Source organism: Mus musculus, chromosome 9 (assembly GCF_000001635.26).
Source record: "Mus musculus strain C57BL/6J chromosome 9, GRCm38.p6 C57BL/6J".
NCBI lineage: Eukaryota > Metazoa > Chordata > Mammalia > Rodentia > Muridae > Mus > Mus musculus.
The window spans coordinates 72,169,133-72,177,472 of NC_000075.6; the positions used below are offsets into that span (position 1 = coordinate 72,169,133).

The 8,340-nt window shown below is 43.4% G+C and overlaps 1 pseudogene; it reads right to left on the reverse strand.

Moving 5' to 3' along the window:
* Uba52-ps (ubitquitin A-52 residue ribosomal protein fusion product 1, pseudogene) lies at positions 5,363 to 5,868 on the reverse strand (annotated as a pseudogene).

The following is an 8,340-nucleotide window of genomic DNA, read 5'->3' on the forward strand; positions in this document are numbered from 1 at the left end:
AAGGTTTAAAAAAAAAAAAGAAATGAGCAAGCTTGAAGCTCATTGAGGGTGGACCCTTCTGTCAGCATTAGACTCCATGTCTTGGTACGACACAAATTTTAAGGAAGAGGGACATTCCAAAGCTGCTCCTCCCTAGAACTGAAATATCATGGTTGATGGGCTCTAGCCCCTTTGCAAATGGCAGCAGAGGTTGAGAGCGCCCTTCTATGAAGACAGCAGGCGCCTCCCTTGCCCAGGCAAGCACAAGACCTCTTGCGATAAGGAGAAAATCCTGTTTTACAACCTCAGGGGTACAGCCTGAAGCCAGAAGGTGAAAATAACCAGGGTACATCTGAGGATAGGAAGTAGCGACCCACAGTGAGATGTTGAGCTGTGTGCTTATGGAATCTAGAAGCCCATCCCTTGTAGTTGGGGTAGACCCTCTCTGCTAAGCCGGCTCACCACCCAGAAAAGTATAATATAACCTGTTTGTTTGTTTTTTTTCCTCCTCTGTCTCCCTCTTTTGTACACTGCCTAAAATCTTAATCCTCTGTCCTTATCTCTGTCCCCCCTCCCCCCTTTCTCTCTCTGTTTGTGTCTGTCTCTCTTTCTCTCTTCCCCGCCTCCCCACTCCCACCCCCAACCCCATGCAGCTGCTACCAGACTCCTTGAAGCCCCTGCTTACTTTCCCCCTGCTTAGAAAGGACAACTCTCTCTTCGCATCTAGCCACGCTCCCTTTGTGCAGCAGCCTGAGACCTCCAGCCTGCCTGACCCACCCGTCACATGATGTCTTGCTCTCAAACTCCAATAAAAGTGTCCTCAAGTTTCCTTCTGAGTCTGTTTTAAATTATTTTATTTATGAGACTAGGGACCTGCACAGGGGACAGTGTTCTCCTGTGATAATAGGACACACGCAAGCAAAGATCTGAGGCGAGTCCGCACACTGCTGGCTGACCTCCAGGCAGGATGCAAACAGGAAGTAATATCTAAGGCGGGGTTGTAAACAGCCGGACTAGGCACAGAGGAAGCACCGCAGCACCTAGCTCGACTGCAAGGCCGAAAAGAAATATTTTATCCTCTCTTCCCCCTTCCTGTCTTTTTCCTCATTGAATCTTTTCTTTTTCCCTCACATCGACCAAAATCCTTTAAGCAGGAAAACATCCTACAATAACGAAGTTTACAGATAAGCAAACAAACCTGAGAGTTAATTCCTAGAAAACTGTCCCAATAGAAGTGCTTTATGCTGAAACAAAGGGATGCCACATACGGAGTACGAGTACCAGGAGGGGCTCAAAGTACAGCTGGAAGGGAAGGTACAAACCGCCATGCACACAGCCCTAGTCCAATCCCCCTCCGGTGGGGGTGGGGGTGGGGGTGGGGGTGGGGGGCTACGGGTACTCATGGCGGTATACACCTTTAATCCCAGCACTTGGGAGGCTGAAGAAGGAGAATTGTGTGTTTGAAGTCAACCTGAGATACATTGCAAGCTTAAGGCTCGTGTATGCTACATTCTAAGTCCCTGTAGTCTTGTTTTATATTCTGTGTCAGGACATTTTTCTATCTCAAACTTCTCTTCAATAAGATTTTTAAGACTGATGCTCTGTGTAACGTTTCCCTGTGTCTTGTTTTTTTTTTTTTTTTTTTTTTTGACATGTTCATATTCCTTGAAATATTTTGAGTAGTATTTCTGGAAATTGAATTTTTTTATTCTTTAATTATTTTAGTATACAATATAATGGCATTTTATCCTGACATTTTCATATACAGCAATGCATCTTGATCACAGTTACATTTACTCCCCAGCCCCTCCTGCCTTCCATGCTGTGATCCTCATCCTCTCGGCCCCCTGTGCTTTCACGTCTTAAAAATATATGGGGCAAGTGCGTGCGTGCGTGCGTGCGTGTGTGTGTGTGTGTGTGTGTGCCTGTATGCATGAGTTTGTGGTGTGTGTGTCTGTGTGTGTGCCTATATACATGAGTTTGTGTGTGTGTGTGTGTGTGTGTGTGTGCATGTGTGTGTGTGCATGCATGTGTAGTCAAATCTAACCTCCACGTATGAGAAACAAGCAGCATCCCTTTTGTGCCTTCAGAATCCTTCACAGAAAGCCCTGGTCTATGCAACTATTTCTCCTGTTTTCCCCTAGAAGTTTCGGGGTCTGGGGTCAGTTCCCTGAATTGCCCCTTCTTATCCTACCTACCTTTTACCCATAACCTCTACTGTAGACTTCACACATGAAAGAAAACATGCTTATTTTGTTTAACATAATGATTGCCAATTCCACACATTTTCCCGCAGCTCACACAGTTTTTATTCTTCTTACAGCTGAGGAAAGCCCTCTGCTGTTTGTTTATCACATTCTCCTTACCCAAGCATACGTTAGTAGGTTTCTGGGTTTCTGGGCTGCTTCCATATCTTCACTATTGCAAACAGTGCAGCAATAAATGTGGATAGATGACTCCACAGCTAAGAACACTGGCTGCTCTTGCAGAGGACAGATTCCCAGCACCCATGTGGTGGCTCACAACCATCTGTAGACCCCAGGGGTTCTGACTCCTCTTTTGGCCTCCAGAGGCCAAAATGCATATATGTGGTATGCATCTATAAAGGCAGAACAGCCATATACATACAATAAAACAAAATGAACACTTGAACATCACATCTTAGCTTCCTTCAGTCTTCTGGATACCCAGAGTGATACAAACCGAGTATGTGCTAGCTTGTTTTTGTTTTTAAGGAGCTCCCATCTGAAATCTGTAGTTAGGGTCCCTATTTCCCTCATCTTCTTTTTCCCCCAGATGGGGGGGGGGGTCTCTGAGTAGCCCTGGCTCTCCTGGAACTTTCTATGTAGATCAGGCTGGCCTTGAACTCACAAAGATCCACCTGCCTATGCCTCCTGAATTGCTGGGATTAAAGGCATGCATCACCATGCCCATCCCCAATTTTGTTTTCTCTAGGAGATCTACTCAGAATGGAGTGAGACGGACTCTCAGCTGGCTTTTAATCTTTGCCTCTCCAGTGGCTAAAAATGTTGGAGAGTTTTTCATACATTTGCTGATCAATTGTAGTTCATCTTTTGAGAACTGTCTATTCAGCTTGTTAGGTCATTTGTTGATAGAATAATTGTGTGTGTGTGTTTACAGAATCTAAGTTATTTCTCCCCTCTCAGATATATTGTTGGCAAAGATTTTTCTCCCATTCCATATGCCGACTATTCAATCTGTTTTTACTTTGCGGTGCAGAAATCTTTTAAATTCCCAGGTCAATTTTTGGAATTATTATTAATAATCTTATGGGTATGGGTGTTTTCCCTGAATGTATGTCTGTTCACCATTTTTGTGTCTGGTCCCCATGGAAGCCAGAAGAGGACACTGAATTTCCTGTACTGAAGCTACAGATGGTTGTGAGCCACCATGCTGGGAACCAAACCTGGGCCTTCTGGAAGAGCAGCCAGTCCTTGTCACCACAGAGCATCCTACCAGTCCCTCTTGGAAGTATTCCCTTTAGCATCCTTTACAGTAAGTCCTTGCCTCTGCTTAGATCCTGAAGTGTTTTGTTTATGTTTTCCTCAAGCCTTTGATCCATCTTGAATTGAGTGCATGTGTTTGTTTTAGTGTGTGTGTGTGTGTATGTGTGTGTGTGTGTGTAGACTTGTATCAAGTTGCATTATTTTATAGGTAGATATACAGTTTCCCCAGAACCATTCATTGAAATGGATGTTTTCTCTTTGGCACTTTTGTCAAAAATTAGATGGCTTTAACTGTCGGGGTTTCTTTATGGACACTCCATTCTGTCTCACTGGCCTATATATTTTTATTCTTACAATAGTTCTATAGAATAATTTGAGATTAAATCTAATTGATGCCTCCAGCCCTTCTCTTTGTCCTTAGAACGGCACTGGCTCTTCAGGCCTTTTGTATTTTCATATGAATCTTAGCACTTTAATTTTTTTTAGTCTGTAGATTGAAATTGTGTGTGTGACTATGAGTGAGTATGAGTGTGTGTATGTGTGTGTCTGTGTGAGTGAATGTGTGTAATATGTGTGTGCAACTGTATGTATGAGTGTGTGTATGTGTGTGTCTGTGTGAGTGAATGTGTGTAATATGTGTGTACAACTGTGAGTATGTATGAGTGTGTGAATGTGTGTGAGTGTGTATGTGAGTAAATGTGTGTAATATATATATACAAAGTGTGTATGAGTGTGTGTATGTGTGAGTGCCTGTGAGTGTGTGTGTGTATGTGAGTGAATATGTGTAATATGTGTGCTCAAGAGCACCACAGGACTCATCTGAGGGTCAGAGGACACCTTGTAGGAATCAATTCTCTTATCTGTCATGTGGGCTCCAGGGACTGACTTCAGGTCTTCAGACTTGGTGGCACGTTTCCTCATCTACTAGGTCATCTCACCAGGCCCTAATTTTGCTAGCCATGACTATGTGAGGTCTTTCCACCTTCTAATATCTTCTTTAGTTTCTTTCTTAATGTTTTAAATCTTTCATGATAGAGGCATTTCACACCTTATATTTATTACTAGGAACTATGATTACTGTTATTACTTTGCGTGTGTGTGTGTGTGCATGTGCATGTGCGTGTGTGTGTGTGTGTGTGTGTGTGTGTGTGTGTGTAGTGCATGTTTAGGCACATGTTTGTATATGTGTGTGTTCACCTGTGTTGGGAGGCCAGAAGAGGAGGTTAACTGTGTTCTTCAATCATTCCCCATCTTATGTTCTGAGATAAGGTTTCTCACTGAACCAAGAGATCACCAAATTCTGCTAGACTGACTAACCGCACCACCCAAAGGTCTGTGGGTTTTCTCTCCCCAAAGACACATGCCACTATTCCTGGCTTCTTTTTTTTTTTTTTTTTTTTTTTTTTTTAATATAAGTGCTAGAGATCCAACTCAGGTCCTAATGGCGAGACAGCAACTACTCTACAACCTGAGCCATTTCCCAGCCCTTATGCAAATATTTGATAGCAAACATGGTATAGTAAGTGAAAGTTTTTTCTTCTCTTTTCTACTTTATTCTTTGCCAAGTTCATTTTTTGGTATATGGGAAAATATTGATTTTTATATGCCAATTTTGTATACTGACACTTTCCTGAAAGTGCTCATTATATCTGAGAGTTCACTGGTGTAGTCTTTATAGGCTTTTATGGAATTATGTAGTCTGCACATAAGGATAACCTGACTTCTTCCTTTCCTATTTGTAACCCTGTTACTTTGTTCCCTAGCTTATTGCCCCCAACTAGGACCACTTCAGACGGCACGCTGAAGGTCAATGCAGAACATGGATAACCTTGTCTTCTTCGGTGAATTTTGTTTTCTCCAATTCAGAATTATTTTGGCTATTGGTCTGTTTCTTCTGCCCTCAGTTCTGTCTGGACTTTTTTTTTTTTTTTTTACTGCTCCAGTGGATGGAAGGGGACTTTATTTGGTCCCGGGGTCACATGCCAGGTATGACCCCAGCTTTATTTGACCTTCTTGGGGCGCAGGTTGTTGGTATGGTCGCACTTCTTGCGGCAGTTGACTGCATGAGGGTGCAGGCGTGCGTAGCACTTGCGGCAGATCATCTTGTCACAGTTGTACTTCTGGGCAAGCTGACGAAGGGATGGCTCAATGATGCCACCGCGCAGACGCAGCACCAGGTGCAAGGTGGACTCTTTCTGGATGTTGTAGTCGGACAGGGTGCGGCCATCCTCCAGCTGTTTGCCCGCGAATATCAGCCTCTGCTGGTCAGGTGGGATGCCTTCCTTGTCTTGGATCTTGGCCTTGACATTCTTGATGGTGTCACTGGGCTCGACCTCAAGAGTGATGGTCTTGCCCGTCAGGGTCTTCACGAAGATCTGCACGTTGGCGTCTGCCGCTCGGCCACCTCGTTGAAGAGAAAGAGAAAGCCTGTCTGGACTTTTATCATGAGGGAGAATGTTCCACTTTATAAAAGGCCTTTCTGCCGTCATTGATATGATCACAGTGGTTATTTTTAAACTGTCAACTTGACATAATCTAAAGTCACCTGGGAGGGAGTCCCAGTGAAAGACTTTCTCGATTAGGTTGTGAAGGGTTTTCTTGCTTCCATTCATTGAGGTGGGAAGACCTTCTCTGCATGTGAGAGCTGCCATTTCCTGGGCTAGTCCATGGACCAAGTGTAAAAGAGACAGAGGCAGATGAACACTAGCAAGCATGCATTAACTCATCACTCTCTGCTCCTAACTCTAGATGTTACAAGACTAACTGCTTCGAGAGCTCTGGCGACCTTGAAGTTGCTGATATGATGGACTCTAACCTGGAGTGGTGAACTGAACAAGCCCTTTCTCCCTTAAGTTGCCCCTCTCAGGGTATTTTGTCACAGCAAAAGGAAAGAAAACTAAGACGATTAGCACATGGATGCTGTTCTTCGAGCCTTTGATTGAGTTTCAGATGTTGAACCATCCTTGTAATCTGGGAGTGAAGATAACTTGATTATTGCTAGCATCTTAATGTGCTTCTGAGACGTGCTATTCTTGTACTCATCAGGCAATGATTCTATAGTTTTCTTTTTGTTGTTGTGCCTTATCCACTTCTGGTATCAGGAGAAACTGAACTGAGAGGTGGTTTCTTAGTTTCTTATAAATGTCTGAAGCACCCGCAACCTAATATTAATCAAAATAAAAAATTTGCTTGCATTTCTTTCCCCCAGACTGTTAGAGTCTGTACATCCTATCACCAAAGCTACTTGAAGGTGGGCTTAGAGTTTTGATTTATGAAGAGCAAATCCTTTCTTGGTCTCCATTTATGGTCAAGACTAAGACGGGAAACTTTTCATTGTTGTCTCTGGATAGATTATGTTCTGATTCATTCACCCAGGGCATCGCTAGTTTTGAGATTTCCTGCTTTATGCAAAGTACTCTGCCTCTTGTCTTTCCTGCTGAATGTCCTTTAGAAAAAAAAAAAAAAGTTTCAAGCTACTGAACGCTAACAGCTACCCCAGACACGAGCTGGGTCTAGAACCTGAACTCTCTATGATCCCATTTTCCTTGCTCTTCCTCCTCCTCCTCCTCCTCCTTGTCTTCATCCTCATCCTCCTCGTCCTCTCCTTTCTCCTCCTTCTCTCTTGTTGTTTGACTGATTCTTTGATTTTCGAGACAGGGTTTCCTCTGTGTAATCCTGGCTGTCCTAGTACTCACTGAGATCCACTCGCTTCTGTCTCCCGAGTGCTGGGATTAAAGGCATATGCCACCACCTCCCAGCTCCTGGATCTTCATTATAGTTCCATAGCATTTCTCTTTCACTCTTGATCTATCTAAGCATTTTTTCCCTAACAATTTAACCACTACCCTTTGGCTAAGATCAGATCTAAAATTATAACCAGTATTTTTTAAGCGTCTTAAGTTTAGCATTAATTTTTAAAAAAATGGCATTTACTTATTGTCTGCGTGTGGTGCCCATGTGGAGGGCAGAGGACAATTTGTGGGAGTCAGTTCTCCCTTTCTACTATCTGGGTGGCAAGGGTTAAGCTCGGGTTGCCTTGTTCACCCCAGTGAACAAGTTGCAGGAGTTGGTTCTCTCTTTCCACCTTATGATGACTTAGGTCATCAGGTCTGGTATCAAAGGCCTTCACTTGCTAAGCTATCTCAACGCCCACCCTCCCCCCTTCACCAATTTTTTTGATTGTTAAAATTCTATTCTTTTATGTTTTTCTCAAGAGTAATAACCTGCTTTTCGTTACTGAGTATTTTAGCGGCACAAACACTTCTGTCTTTTGCCGTTGTCCCATATTGTAGATTACTACTTTGAGATAGTTTCTCATGGGATGTCTTGTCCAAAGGAAAATTGATGATTGAATTGAATAAAGTTTAGGAAGTAGGACCAACAAGGCTTTCATGTAGGAGGCGATGCAGAGGGCGGGATCTAGGATGAGACTTACGTTTTTGGCTTAAGTGCCTGGGTAGATGATGATGTCATTGACTAACATTGGGAATAGAGGTTAAGGTGGGTGTGTGCGTGGGGAACAATAACAAGTTCAGTTTGGACATGTTGTGTGCAAAATGTCATGTAGATAGAGACATTTTTGGTAGCTGGAAATACAGGGCAGAGGCTCAGGAGAGAGCTTGGGGGCTGCAGATACCAGTTCACACAGTTGGGGTTCCTGCGCCTCTAAGTGTCTTCAGCTACAGTTCCAAGCGTCTATGTGTTCACTAAGTTGATTTTACGCCCATGCTCTGATTTCAACAATAATCTGGATCATCAAGATGACCATCTTATGAATGCGTATTGCTGGTGTCCTCTAGTCTCGGCATTTGTGTTTCTGTTTATTGTCTCCCTGGTGCCAAGTATCACAGAGTCAGGTCTAATGTGTAAATGACCTAAGCTGATCAAGGGTCAT